Source organism: Vulpes lagopus, chromosome 8 (assembly GCF_018345385.1).
Source record: "Vulpes lagopus strain Blue_001 chromosome 8, ASM1834538v1, whole genome shotgun sequence".
Taxonomy (NCBI): Eukaryota; Metazoa; Chordata; class Mammalia; order Carnivora; family Canidae; genus Vulpes; species Vulpes lagopus.
This window is the reverse complement of record NC_054831.1, coordinates 49,998,602-50,014,965: the sequence shown is the minus strand read 5'-3', so window position 1 is coordinate 50,014,965 and position 16,364 is coordinate 49,998,602.

The following is a 16,364-nucleotide window of genomic DNA, read 5'->3' as shown; positions in this document are numbered from 1 at the left end:
AGAAGAATGTATGAGATGAGGATAAAGATTGATCCACGGTTTCTCTTGACTGTCACTTGGTTGCCTTGTGGCAACCAGGAGAATTATTTAATACATTCAATTCACAAATGGTTAAAGTTGCAAATATTTGAATACTTAGATTTGTACCTGCTTTCTCTTTAGACCATTGATGCCTGGCTGAATATTCTTCTGGTTCAGCTTCATGTAGCCATAGCCTGTTGCGTAGTTAATCATATTTTCTACATTTGACTCAATTGCTATAATTTGTTTTTATTGTGCACTACCACACAGGAAGAGTTAGATGTTATTCATTCAGCAGGCACAGATATATTCATCACCAGTGGGATTATGCTACCCTTTGATGACAATTACCTGGATAAGTCAAGCCGGAGAAGGTTGGCTGCCTGGGATATCTGGCTGCTTTATGCCTGTATGTGGAGTTTGGATGCACTTTGAGTGAGTGACACTATTGATTTCACACTGTATATTTCACACTGGACTCAGACAGTGAAAACCTAGCAGCCTCACCTGTCATCTTCAGGCAACCTCTCTGGAGGAACTATGACGACACTGAGTATCTGAGAAGGAAAGATCTTTTTGAAAAGTTCACAGACTTCAGAAGAGTCATTTTTCCAGCTGGTGCTATGTATTAGATATATAACATCTAATTCTGAGTCCCTCTAGCATGAGTGGGTGCAGGTATTGATAAAACTTTCCTACTTTCCTTCTGGCTGTATCTTGTGTATAATTATCAGCCTCAATTAGGTTGAATTCTCGACCAGTCTACAAATTATTAGCTCAAATTATTAGTGTCAAAACTATTCTCCACTTATTAGTTCTGTGATCTTGGGCAAGTTACTTAACTTCCCAGAGGTTCAATCTCTCACGTGTAAAGTAATCATATAGACCCTTGGGGGCTGTTGGGGTGATGAAATAAAATGTGCAAAGCATGGAGCACAATGCCTATCACACGGTAAATGCTCAATAGATGGAAGCCCCACTTCCCACTTTCTCTAGACCTTTGGCTGTAATTTTTTTCACAAATAATGATTATAGAGTATTGTGTACAGCCTGGCTAGTGATCTTTCTGTTGATTCATATCCCTTAACATTTTCATACTAAAACACTATGTGACTCTGTTAATATTAAATATGAAAGTTTTTATTGAAAATAGACATTTAGGGGGCACCTGGGTGGCTCAGTCATTTAAGCATCCTTCTCTTGGTTTTGGCTCAGGTCATGATCTCAGGGTTGTGAGATTGAGCCCCATGTCAGGCTCCACCCACAATGGAGAGTCTGCTTGAGATTCTCTCTCCCCCTCCCTCCCTTCTGCCCCTCCGCCTGCTCATGCTCTCTCTCCCCCCAAATAAATATTTTTTAAAAAAAGAAAAAAATAAACTTTTAAATATTATCTCTAATATACTGGCTCAAAAATAAGCCCAACTCATGTCAGATTTCTTGGCATTCAAACAATGTTGGGTTATGATTGGTTAGGCTTTGTCATATCTGTACACAGCATAATCTCCTGCTTTCTATGAGGTCTCACAAAGCCTCAGTGCTTCCCCCTACCCCATATCATATTGGGAGCATATCAATGCAAAGGCTACCTTATATTGTCTACTCATATCTTCCATATGGAAAGATAAATGGAAAATATGCCTTTGAAATATGCAGAAATATGTCCATTTAGAAACTTGCATTAGTTGCTTTTATTTCAAAAAGGCATATAAAGAACACTATTGCAATGGAAAAAAAATCCTGGTGTCATCTTTGATTCATCTTTTTTCCCCACAGCTAGCAGCCTATCTGCCAGAAAATCTTGAGGGCTTTTTCTTCAAAAGATTTTCAAGACCCAGCAATAAGGATCTTTTCCACAGGTTGCCCCATTCACTCTTGTCTCTTTACAGCCTATTTTCCTCATGGTAGCCAGAGTAATTCGGAAAACCAAATTCATCCCTCTGTTCAAAAACCTGAAATGATTACACTTCTGATTCTGTACCCAAAAGAATTGAAAGGAAGGACTTGAACAGGTATTTATACATCAATGTTCACAGCAGCATTATCATAATAGCCAAAAAGTGGAAGCAACCCAAGTGTCCATCAATGGGTGAATGGATAAACAAAATATGGTGTATGTATATAACAGGATATTCAGCAATAAAAAAGAAAGAAGTTCTGACATGCTACAACATAGATGAACCTGGAAGACCCAAGCAATGAGGACCTTATGCTAAATGAAATAAGCCAGTCATGAAATGATACATATGGTATGGTTCCACTTACATGAGGTACCTGGAAGAGGCAAATTGATAGAGATAGAAAGTAGAATGGTCGTTGCCCAGGGGATGGGAGTAGGAGGGAACAGGGAATTACAGTTTCAGCTGGACAACATGAGAAATTTCTGGAGATGGTGTTAATGTCATGCAAAGTAAGCATATTTAATTCCACTAAACTGTACACTTGCAATGATAAATTTTGTGTTATGCCTATTTTCCCACAATCAAAAGGAAAAACAAGGTGAAAGATTACTCATCTCAGAATGAAAGCCTAAATTCCAATTTTTACCTAAAGGCTGTATGCAATCTGATGCCATATTACCCTTCTGACCCAAGTTCCTATGCTCTGACCCTTGCTCATTCCACTCCAGCCATGCAATCTCCTTGTTAATCCTCAAAACCCCAGGCCATGGCATGTTCTTAGGTATTACTGTTGACTCTGCATAAGATGCTGTTCCTCAGATTCTCCCAGGGCTCTTCACTTCCCTCTTCTATCACATCTGTGCTCAAATGCTCAGGGAGGCTTTCCTGGCCATTCTGTTGAAAATGAGAACACTTTCCTCCCAGCATCCTTTACTCCCTTTCCTTCTTTGCTTTTCCCCATACAATTTATTAGCATTTAATATGCTATATAATTACATTTTTATTTGTTTCCCCTACTCTAGTATAAGTTCCATGAAGGTATGATTTTCTCCTGTTTTGTCTATTTCTACTTCAGGGCTTAGAATAGTACCTCACACCTCGGGTGATCTCGTAGTCACCCCATAAAGTTTTGCTGATAAAAAGCCAAAAGGTGAAGGGGCTCCTGGCTACCTTAGTCAGTGAAGTGTCTGACTCTTGATTTTGGCTCACATCATGGTATCAGAGTCTTGAGATTGACCCCTGTGCAGGGCGCTGCTCCATCCTCAGTAGGGAGTCTGCTTCTCTTTCTCTCTCTTCTTCTCCCATTGCCCCTCCCCTCTGCCCTCTGTCTCTCTAAAATAAATAAACAAATCTTTTTTTAAAAAGCCAAAATGTACAAATTCATAAGCTGATCTAAAAGGCAGAAAAATACACTTGAAAGATCATTTTAAAATCCAAGGTCTTTATATTCATTAATTAAATATTTCTCAGGAAATCCTTGTAGATGAATCACTGATTGAGAAACAAATCATTTAAACTTTAATATTTAATTTTTCCTGAGTAATACTTGGCTTTTATGTTTTTGATATTTAATATTTCAAGGTATTTTTTATTTCCAAAATATCTTGCATTACTTACATTCCAATCTAATTTAACAAACACTTATTGAAGGCTTCTCTGTACTGGGCACCATTTATCCAGTTTGATTTGGCATCATTACTATCAAAGCTCTGTAATCTGTCAGTAAATATTTTTGGTTTTTAAAATATGTACTCTTTCAAATTTGAATAGAAGCAAATTTTTATTTTCTGGGAATACAAAGTGGAGATTCAGATTATTTTTCTCCCATAACCATGATTCTTTCTCTTTATGCCCTTAGTTTTTAGCTGCTCAAAACTAGTAGCATTGCCCCACTGGGGGCAATTGTGAATCACAAAATCACAGGGATATTTGCACCATGACGATCCTTCTCACCTATCTTCTTGCTCCTGGCCAGAAATGACCTTACACCATTATGCTTAGAAGGAATATATCTTCACATTCACCCTCATGTTTATAGCAGCAACGTTCAAACAGCCAAAATATGGAAAGAGCTCAGATGTCCATCAACAGATGAGTGGATATATATATATATATATATATATATATATATATATATATATATATATATATATTCACAGTGGAATATTACTCAACCACCAGAAAAGATAAATACCTACCATTTACATTGATTTGGCTGGAACTAGAGGGTATTATGCTAAGCAAAATAAGTCAGTCAGAGAAAGAAAAATACCATAAGATTTCACTCATATGTGGAATTTAAGAAACAAAACAGATTAACATAGGAGAAGGGAAGGAAAAATAAAATAAGATGAAAATAGAAAAGTAGGCAAACCATAAGAGACCCTTAACTATAGGAAACAAACAGAGGGTGGCTAGAGAGGAGGTGCGTGGGGGTTGGGATAACCAGGTGATGGGCATTAAGGAGGGCACTGGATTGAGCACTGAGTGTTATATACAGCTGATGAATCACTACATTCTACCTCTGAAACGAATAATACAGTATATGTTAACTAAATTGAATTTAAATAAATAAATGAATAAATGAATATACTTTATTTGGGGGTTGTCCTTCTAGGAATGTATGCTTCTAATATTGTATTTTATAAGAATGAATCCTATATTATATCATAATGCTCATTTTATAGATGAAGAAATTAAGGGAGGTGATTTAACTAAGTTTCCCAAACTATCAAATCAAGTTCATGAGAGAACCTGGATTACACTTAATTCAAAGTTCAAATGATCAACCTTTGAGTAGCTTTCTAAAGTTCACTGATTTTTAGTAGTACACAATTTCTTTTCTAAAATATATAACATTATTTCCCACAAACCACTATCTTGTAAAAGAGTAAAATTATATATCTTTTGACTCTAGGAATGACTCCATTTGAGCCCTTCTCCCAAAACTCGTTTTTAATTTATAAATACAATAGTACATTTTTTCAGAGATTCAGTTTAAATCCCATTGTAACCAACTCTATGGAATGTGCTACTTAATTACTTGGAGTGGAATTCTGCTGTAGTGAATATTCAATTTAGGCATCATAAGCAGCAAGAATAAGAGAACACAAGGATGGTGTGTGATTGCTTTGGAATAAATTAGCAAAAAGACAAATGGCAAAGTCAAAGATGCTATGCTGTTAATAATAGCCACCACCACTTACCAAACCTCTAAAATGTATCAGACCCTGTACTAAACTCTTGCCGTTTGTTTGTTCTTATGCCCTTTTCCTTTAAGGCCCTGCAACTTTGACTTATTGGAAATTCCTGCTTTGGGTTAGTTTGGGTAAATAATAAGGGGATTAAATGGTTTTGACTGCTGTATTTTTTATTGTTTTTAATAATAAATGGAAAAGAGTAGGAAAAGAGGAGTTCCAGTTTATATCTATCACCTAAAAATTGATTTAAAGGTCCTATTTTGCCATGTGGTTCCCAGGTAGCTGGGATACATCTGTATCAGTTTTAGTAACTCAAGATCCCATCCCCAAGGGCTGCTGCTCACCATTTCATAGAAGGGACACGTAGTCTAACTTGGAAGGAACAAATTTTCTTCCCGGGTGGCAGTCAGATATTGGAGGAGCAGCCAGCTTGCTCTCCAGGGGTGGGTTCTTCCTCAGACAGTCTACATGGAAAGAAATAATACAAAGATGGAGAATAGCCTGGGCTGAGAACAAATTTTCCCAAATCTTACTCTATGCAAAGAAAATGCTCGTTGAATTTATATAGGAGGTTGCGTGGAGCAATGCAATTCATTTTGCTGCAGTGCGGGGCACTTATTTTAGCATCAATAACTATGTAACTTTGCAAATCGATTTTTCAAAACTCACTTGTCCACAGATACAATGATGCTCTTGTCCCATCAAAAGCAGTTTTGGTAGCTGTTTAACCTACAAGGGCTGTGATCGTGACTCAAAGGTTTAATCGTCTGGCATCACATCCAGGAAAAATAATCACACCAATTGTTAATTAAATCTAAGGCAGCAATAAGGAGAAAATGGTCACATTAATCATGTATTAAGAGACTAAAGATAGTTTCCCCAAAAAGGTTGCTGAAATTCATATCACAGCATTCCATGTTGAGCATTTCAAAGCTCACACTACCCACGACCCAACAAACAAAGGCTGAAAATCAGCTGAATGAGAGGAAAATTCACTTATCTGGCACAGAATGATAATGCAAAACTTGAGCTGTTAGGTTGCCAGCACCAAGGTCACTGTAAGTCAATTATTTCATAGATCTTGCCAATAGTATGTGTTTATAACAGTTAAGTACAAATCCAGCTATGCCAAGGTTACGATATTGAGTTGAAGAGAATGCTCCAAACACCAAAAAGCTAAATATTTTTAACCACAGGATCAAAAGGAAATGCTATTTGCAACTTGCTGTGTACAAGTCAGGACCTAAAATATGTGGGGCAGAGAAACCTGACAGAGGATAAAATTCTTTTCTAATGCACCACACTGTTCTCTAGGCCAAGAGCAGAGTTACAGAATTCAGCATAGGAAGGGACTTTGGAGTTGATCCGATTCAATCTCCCCATGCCAAAGGGAGGAAACTGTAGTCTCAGGGTGGTTAGGAACAGTCACAGTGTCATAATCTCACCGGAATCCAGGCCTCCTGACTTCCTACTGCTTCTCTTTGCTGACAAGATGTCCTCTCTTGTGGAAAGAGCAGAGACCCTTCCTATGGCCCCGCATAAGGCTAGCCCATGCCATACCACGTGCAAATCATGTAAAACACCTTTGCTAATGTCATCTTTGCCTTGATACTACAAACCCTGGAGACCACTTGGGAAATGATAAGCCCAGAACAGTTAAATGAAGCCGACAACATTCGATACAAGTTTGTTTCTGTATCAATGCGGGCAGTAACTCAACTACTTCCTTCTCTACATTGAACTGTTTCTCTTCCCAGTGCCATTCCCACTTAGATTTGCTCAAACAATAAATATATATTGAGGCCTTCCTATTCAGGTAGAAGCTTTTTTTCTTTCAGTATATTAGCTTCTTATCATGCTCCTTAAGTCTCTAGAAGAATCGACAAGTGTCTTTCTTATGCCAATATCGTCATGGCTGTACAATGTGTGGGAAACCTTCCCAAAGTTCTGTCTATGATTACCTTAGTCTTACAACAAAAGACAAAAAAAAGTTGGAGCTCAATTATTTAGGCTTAACATACCCAAAATATTCCTTTAAAATTTCATTTGAAACTTCATTTGGAAAAAAAACCAAAAAACTTCATTTTGGAACTCCACCATTTTCCATCACAATTTCTCATTACCCAGACCATCATACCTGATTTTTGTCTTCCAATCTAGGCTCAGTTGTAAATTGCTTGGTAGGCTGATACTGGTGCAGAAGTAAGTACAATGCTTTTTATAAATAAATTTCAAGATTATATATCTACTGGCTAATGAAATTTTCTCTAGACCTCCAATTTACTCAGTTTTAAGAAAAAAGAAAACTTCTCTTTTTCCTTCCTTCCTTCTTTTTTTTCCTATTTCCTTGGAAAAGTTTTTATTGTCTGCTTTCACCAGGCACTCAACCAGTTGTTATGGAGCCATAGAGCAATAATTCATGGTTTCTGACCTCAAAGAGCCCAGTGTCCAGTGTGCTAAACTGTTTTTGTTTTTTTTTTTACAAGTATCCTTTTCACACTTTTGTTACTGCTATGAAGATGAGGAACAAATCATATACCAAAAAGACACCTGAGTCAAAGAATACTCATAGAAACATCTTAATACTTACACTTTAGAGCTGCTGTTCTAATCTATAATTTGCCGATTTTCCTTCTTCACCCATGTGTTCAATTTCTTTTTTTCCTGGAGTTGGAGCATTCTTGATAGAAATGAATTTCAGTAAAACTGCCCAGTAACAACAATCCAAAAATCAAGCTTAGAGGTTCTAGAGCCACAAACACAGAAGGAAGAATGCCCCCACAATGGCTGCAAGAAACCTCACTTTGCTGTGAACTACCTGTCCCTCTGTCAAAATGACACACTAATCAAATGCCTGCAAAAGAAGCATCCTAGAGAAAATCAGGTCTGATTAGACTGATCACTTTTTCTCAATGTAGTAGTTTGTGTGCTATAAAAAATTACCATAGGTGAGTGGTTTAGAACAACACAAGTCAATTTCCATACGTTCAGGAGAGCAGAAGTCAGAAATCAGTTGCACTGGCTAAAGTCGGGGCCAGCCAAGCCCTTGACGCTGGCTGCTTCCGGAACGTCTAGAGAAGAATCCTTCTTGGCTACGCCAGCTTCGAGAGTCTGCTCTGCTCCCTGGTTTGTGAACTGTGCATCGTATTGCTCCAGGTTCTTGCTTCTGTTGTCATTATCTCTCCTAATTCCACTTTTGACATTCATGTCTCCCTCTTATAAGGACAGTTGTGATTACATTGGGCCCCCTATGTCAATCATATCTGCAAAGTCCCCTTTGTCATATAAGTTTACAGTTACAGGTTCCAAGGACTAGGACATAAATATTTTTGTGAGGCCCTTATTCACACTACCACACTCAGCCAGAAGTCAACTTAACCAAGGGAAAAATTCTGATTCATTCACAGATGTGGACTGGAAACAAGGCTGAAAGGCGGACATTACCATGACCCATTGCTCACTCTACTAGACTTGTTTTTACATTGCTCAATATGAGAGTTTTTGTTTCTGGGTAAACAGAGACATAGACTCTCGTTATTTGTTTTGCCGTTTCCTGCTAAATCATGTTCCTGAGTCTGATGTAGTTTAGTTTATATTTTTACCCCAACATTGCTTTTGGTACTTGGTCTTGGCCAATTTTCTTCCATCTATCATGTAGGTAATTGATTCCCAGTGGTACTGACATTCATCTTGAAACATTTTTCCTAGTTCCTCCCCTTCCTCTTTTTAAAGCTTTCTAGGGTTTTCACAAAATGCTGTCAGGGGTTAGTGTCAACTGCAAATTTCATTGTTGTGACAATTTCCTTGAATATCGTAATGAACCCATCTAATAAGATGACATCTAATTTTGATCTCCATCAGATAATTCCTATGAAATAAATAAATAAGCTTCAGCTTATAATCTATACAAATTTCAGTGAATTTAGTAGTTTTTATTTCAATATTTTTCAACTTTTTTTGGGGAAGAGAGAGTTAAAGTCATGCTTTGGTAACATATGTTCATACCACATTCAGAGTATCACTTGTACAGAGGAAGCATTGAGCACTGAACAAATATTCATATTTGTTGGTCTTTTCTCCCCCAAGTAGATTATTATTTCTTAATAGAAACCAAACCTTTTACTTCTTTTGCATCCTCAATGATAACTAGTATTGGAGTGGCCACATAATTAGCAATCAAATTATCTTTGGTTGATTGACTAGTCTTTTCTTAAAAGTCATACTTGCCTTTATGATTTCATTCCTTTCTACAAATTTGGATATGTTTCATTTTAAACAAACTGTATACATGGAAATGTGGATATATTTTTAAAAAGAAAAATAAGAGAGAAATGATTTAATTTCAAAAAGAATATAAGATTCTTATTAATTAGTACTAGCCACCACAAAATTTAAAATAAATTAATAAATATACAAAATCGTACAGAAATACATTGGTTGCAAAAGTAGAATGTGGTTGCACCCTGATGGATTGCTATTTTTTTTCATCCTCAGCTCTCACTCATCTTTCAAAATATCTATGTGCTGCTTTATAACTCCATTAGTTTACCACCCCACTTTTGATTCTGGTTTACCTATCACCTTAATTTTCTATTTACCTTACTTGAAACTTCCATCTTATTTCATTTTTATTTTTACTTTTTTCCCCTTTGTTACATGTACATAAAAGCACATGGATCACAGTGAACAGTCCAACAAATTTTCATAAAGGACATTTGCTCTGTCCAGAAAAAGGACATCACCAGTATCCCAGATGCGCTAGTCCCTTCTCTTCAGGGTTCTCCTCTCCTCACTTCTCAAACCACAGAGTAGTTTTGCTTGCCTTTTAAAAAAAATATTTATTTATCTATTTATTTATTTGTTTGTTTATTTATTTGTTTATTTATTTATTTTATTCATTTATTCATTTATTTATTTATGATAGACATAGAGAAAGAGAGAGGCAGAGACACAGGAGGAGGGAGAAGCAGGCTCCATGTTGGGAGCCTGATATGGGACTTGATCCCGGGACTCCAGGATCACGCCCTGGGCCAAAGGCAGGTGCTAAACTGCTGAGCCACCCAGGGATCCCTGTTTTGCTTGCTTTTGAAGTCATTTTATTTTAAAATTTTCTTGCTTACAAGTGGCCAGTTTAAAAAAGTTTCATATTTCTACTCATCTCACTTCTAATATATATATATATGTATATGTGTGTGTGTGTGTATATATATATATATATATATATATATATATATATATTCCTGGGATATATTTTCTTTTCTCTTTTATTTTTATTTTTTAAGATTTTATTTATTTATGATAGTCATAGAGAGAGAGAGAGAGAGAGAGAGAGGCAGAGACACAGGCAGAGGGAGAAGCAGGCTCCATGCACCGGGAGCCTGACGTGGGATTCAATCCCGGGTCTCCAGGATCGCGCCCCGGGCCAAAGGCAGGTGCTAAACCACTGCGCCACCCAGGGATCCCTCTTTTCTCTTTATAAAAGATGAATTTAATGATGCAGTTCATTATCTCAACAATGTCATGTTCATCATTAAATCCATCTCTCTCTGACTTGTTAATAGGTCTCCCATGTTTCTTTTCTCTCCAATCCTTTCATAAAAGCCTTAAAAATTCCTATAACCCTTCTGCTCACACATTCCTTCCAGGAACTACTGTCCTTTCCTGTCCCCAAGCAGTTCTCAGGCTTGCTCTAGTCTGAATCTACCTTCTTTCATATTCTCAGAGGGAGATCATTTTATAGCTTTCAAGATGAAACCCTCTGTCTTTGTCCACAGTACAGCTATACTTTCCCTTGCTTAAAAACAAATCCCATATGTATTAATTATAGAGTGTTGCTTAAATTTCTAAAGATTCCTGAGGCACTTACGAGTATTTAATTATTCTCGTTTCACGTGGCTGATTAGTTATATTCTTAAAATTTTCAATCTGGAAATTAGGCTTTATATGGCTTTGGGCTATGTCTTCACCATTTTTGACAATGCCAAATGGTCACAGGGGCCTTCTTTCATGTAGGTCTCATCCTCATTCACTTCCCTCCCCTTTGTTCAGAGGCAGATCGAGATTTTGGTTGGGGTTCTATTCTCTCATTGGTGCTTCTAACACCAATGTTTCTCCCTCTGACTAATGAACCATGTGGATGATGGATATACCATGTGCTTGTTTCCCAGAAGAAGACTAAAATAACTCTCTCCAAGGAAGTAGTTTGAGAACTTTAAAAATTTGAAGAGTTGAAAACTCTAAGTATGCCTGGTTGTCTTGATACACTCGAAATCAAGGGGCACAGAATATTATTGAGGATAGAGCTCTTGACTAGTAGACAGAAAACGGGTTCTTCTCTTGGGGAGGGAGCTAACCATCTATAGGGAGGCCATCTCTTGGCATTATCTCCCTCTGCAGTATTAGTATTGTGCTACAGGGATTCTCAATGGATTTGAGGAGGCAAGTACCTGGTCCCTCTGGGGACACAAAAGAATCTGTATAATTTCATGATCCCAAATACAAGAGAAATTATTCAAAATCTCTGGTTATAGAGATTCATAGAGGTTTCATTGAAAAAACATTGTGTAAGAACATGGATTTAAAAATGGTGCAAGATCTGAGCAAGAGTATCTTCAGATTATGAAGAGTCTGATATTTGTGAAGAAGATCTCTAGGCTCCTTTCATTTCTGGAATTTTTGGTCACATCACTCATCCTCTTTTTCCTGTGCCCTCCACAGAATTCTCTATAAATTATGCAATCCCCACCCAGAGTTTCTGGGTCACATTCTGGAGTGGATGGCTTTCCACTCCATCAAATTTCCTAATGAAAATAAATAATTCCTTCTATTCAGTAAGAAAGGGAATAAAGAAACCAAAGGACCAAGTCCTCTGAGCAGAAAAATTTCCCACTGACCCTCTGCTGATGCTCTCTGCTCCTTGGCTTTGCCAGGACTTGGATGCTAGAAAGAGAATGGACTTAAAGCTCTGATCTGAGTCTTTTCTTTGGTCCTGTGGTTTGCACTAACAGTGTGGTTTGTAGACATGCCATTTCATCTCAGGGGCACTCCGTCCCTGAACAAAGAGTCACCATCTTGCTTCTTATGCGTGTAATGCCAGCCTAGAATCAGCTCTGGGATGAGCTCTTGTTATTGCTGGGAGACCAGGAGACTCTGAGAACTCTCAGTTGGCCCAAAGAACTTTCCAATCAGAGCAGCATTTTTCCTAGAACTAGATTCAGACTGGGGTTAGGGGCAGGAGCCCACCGAGAAAACCCTCAAGGCAAAACCAGACCAGAAGAGTAGTACTCTGGTATCAGGGGGCTTGAACAAGGTGAGTCAGCTGCCTTGTCTTCCCCATTCCTGTCTTAGATGTACAGGGACAGTGGGATGACAGAATTTTAACAGTTGGCTGGTGGTGGTGGCACCTGGAAAACAAATTATAGGATCTCATTATTACCACACAGGGGTAATCAGGGAGAACGGGAAGCAGGAAGAAGGAAGCCTGGGTCAGAGGACTCCTGGGAAGAAGTTTGAAGATGATCAGGAATGAAAACTTTTGAATATTGTCTTAAAACAAATGAAATGACACCACATCATTCTTCTGTCTTTACCATTTGGCCACATGAGAAATTGACTTAAGAATGAAAATCCAAGGAATGAAACTCAGCAGGCAAGCCTCCCACTGAACTTTTCCTGTGTCTGCATCCTGAATGCAAGGTTCTGGAGCCCTGCTGAAGAGGGACTGTGTGGTTGGAGGTCAGATCCAAGCAGGTAGAAGGTCCTTTCCTGTCCCTAAAATTGCTTGCATTGTCATGGAAAAAGGAAACTTACAATTACAACTGTAAAGAATTAACTTGCATGCACAGTGAGTAATTGGGAGTGCAGGGAGCCAAAAAGAGGTTTTCTTACTGACAAGCACACTCATGCGTGTGCACACACACACACACTCCCCACCCCTCCCCAACCCTCCCACAGGGTGGGGAAGAAAACACCTGGGAAATGGATGTTATTTCCCTAACAACTGTCAGGAGCTGACAGTGGACTCCCTCCACCAAATGGCAGGATGAGCAGGGAGGTTCTTCCTCAGGCTTGGAAGCATTTTGGTCAAAGGAATGGAAGGGCTGAGCCTGTTTAGCTGACTCCCACAGGAAGTGGTGGGCTGAGAGACAGCTACAGGCTTTCCTGTGCAGCGTAAATTGGCCCAATTTGCGCAAAACATTCTTATCTGATGAAGAACTGGAAGTGTGACTATGTGCTAAAATGTTGGAAATAATACTGGGTCGCTGCTTCACTGTTCCCTCATTTTTCTTTCTCTGCTCTCCCTTCTTGGTCTTTGGCAATCACACTGGGCTCTTGATTCTTTTCTCACTTCTCACATGGTTTTGATTAGGAAGGACAAATATAGATGAGGACAGAAATGCTCCTAGTTTTGCTTTTTCTCATCTTCTTTCAGATGAACGTGCCTAATGGTTAATCTTCTTGTAGGTTTGGATCTATACACACACAAGAGTGCACACTCCTATCTCAACCTCAAAGTGTCCCTTTTTAGCCTCTTCAAAAAAAAGCTGTCTTGGAAAAAGGAGCACTAATATGAAACAACCAAGCTACTCTTGGCTAAAAACTATTCACAAACTGAACTGGCAATCGGACATTCTGATTTTCAGTTCTGGTTCAGCATCTAGCTAGTTGTGTGGCCTCGGAGAATGTACCTGAAGGTCCTGGTGTTAACTCTTTCCTCTCTAAAGACGACAAAGTTGGATTAGTCACTCTCCTGGGTAGCTCCCAGGAAATTTTAGGATAATCTGTATCAGGTGCATTTGTACCAACTTCATGGGATAAGCCAAAATGGGACTTCTTACCTATGTGGGAAAATGAAGAGGGGAAAAATCCAAGTCCTTGTGTTTATTTCCTTAATGAAATTAAGGTTTCATTAAATGAAACCAAAAAATGAACTTTATTACAATTTATCAACACTATTGTATGAATGGCTTAGATGTAGTAGGAACACAGATGACAGAACTATGCACAGTACCCAGACACCTAGAAAATATAAAATAAATGTTTGCTGGAGGACATGCTTACTCTAGATGCAGACAGGATGGCACAACCAGAGACAAGAGCCCAGAACTTATAAAACTGAGGCTCAAGTCTCTGCCCCACCACCCACAGTTCTATGATTTAGAAATTTAGAAATTTCTAAAATTTCTCATGAAATTTTCTGATCCTCAACTTCCCCGACTGCAAATTGGAATGAGTACTGGTACTTCAAATTCTGGGGAGAGAAACAAATGACATAATATATATGAAAGTGATTTACAGTGTATAGATGACTTGAAAATATTGTACATAATCAGAGTAGGGCTTAGCCAGTAAATCAAGGAAGTTGGTCTCTATGATCTATAAAGAGGCTTCCAGCTTTGACATAGTGTGACATAGTGTCTTCCCCGCAGAGTGCAGAGGTGCCCAGCTCCAGGCAACTTGCAGCAGTACCTGCTGTGTCTGGAAATTTGGAGAGGAAAGTCTGGGAGGTTCCTCTAACTTCACCCCTGGCCTCATATTGCATAATGCAGCCCTTCTTCAAAGACAGTGAAATGCCTATCGACTCATCTTGTTAACCTTTAACTACCACTAAGACATTCCACCTCCGGGCTCTCTGCTGTTATCATCAAAAACACTCTAGTCTCCAAAGGCAAGAGCTTGCGCTTATATCAAAGTTTATGCATGTAATCTAAAGGAGAAGGGGAAAAACATGTCAGTAGTAAGGAGCAAGAGAAGACAAGTTATGTACTTTTTCACTGCAATCATGTGTTTCTTGCTTTTATGTTACCATTTATTGAAAATGAGCAAATTGCTGGTAAGAGAATCCTAAACTCACAATGGAGAAATGACTGCTTTTAGAGTCACTTGAAAACTCTGAAGTTACGTATTATGAAAGTGGGTTTATTGTCCTGGGGTGTAGGGGAAGTGCCTTCACCAGAAGGGTGTGGGGCTCACAACTCTTCCACCTTTGGAAGACCTGGGTGCCCTGTTCCTCTACCAGCCTGGCTGTCAGATGTCTCAAAGAGCTTCATGGGGGGAGTGTTCCCATGGAGCAGCTGGTTGAATAGAAGGTGTGAATGAGGGCAATTCTTCAGGCTTTAGGAAAGAAAGAATACTGTCTTGATGATCACAGCTTTGTAGTACAACCTGAAATATTCTCCTGGCTATTTGGTATACCTGCACCCCAGTGTTTACAGCAGCAAGGTCCACAATAGCCAAACTGTGGAAGGAGCCTCAGTGTCCATCGAAAGATGAATGGATAAAGAAGATGTGGTCTATGTATACAATGGAATATTCCTCAGCCATTAGAACCGACAAATACCCACCATTTGCTTCGACGTGGATGGAACTGGAGGGTATTATGCTGAGTGAAATAAGTCAATCGGAGAAGGACAAACATTATATGGTCTCATTCATTTGGGGAATATAAAAAATAGTGAAAGGGAATAAAGAAGAAAGGAGAGAAAATGAGTGGGAAATATCAGTGAGGGTGACAGAACATGAGAGACACCTAACTGGGAAACGAACAAAGGGTAGTGGAAAAGGAAGTGGGCGGGGGGGTTGGGGTGACTGGGTGACAGGCACTGAGGGGGGCACTTGACAGGATGAGCACTGGGTGTTATGCTATATGTTGGCAAATTGAACTCCAATAAAAAAAAATACACAAAAAGAAAAAGAAAGAAAGGAAGGACGGAAGGAAGGAAGGAAGGAAGGAAGGAAGGAAGGAAGGAAGGAAGAAAGGAAGGAAGGAAGGAAGGAAGAAAGAAAGAAAGAAAGAAAGAAAGAAAGAAAGAAAGAAAGAAAGAAAGAAAGGTAGAGGAATTGATCAAGGAACAAAAACCCTCAGTTTAGATGAAAACATCTTTTGAGGTTTGTGATACTCATTTTTATCAATTTTTACTCATTGTTCTCTCTTGCTTATCCCCAAATGACTGTTGATGTGATTATTCATCACCCATGTGTCTGTGTATCACTACTACTGTGTATCACAGTAAGGGGTGTCTCGGCTATTTTTAGGCACGATGATTATACAAGTGAAAGGGCACATTCCACTTCCAGGCTGCAGAATGCTGGCCACCCCCTGGCACAGTGACCATTCTGAAGCAGCGTTTTACTTTGGGTTACACAAAAGCTTTCTTTGACAGGGGAGTGTGATGTGGATTGAGGAAGGGAAACATGGAAAATAAAGGAAGGTTGTTTCCAGATTTGAACTTGAACAAAAGTTAAT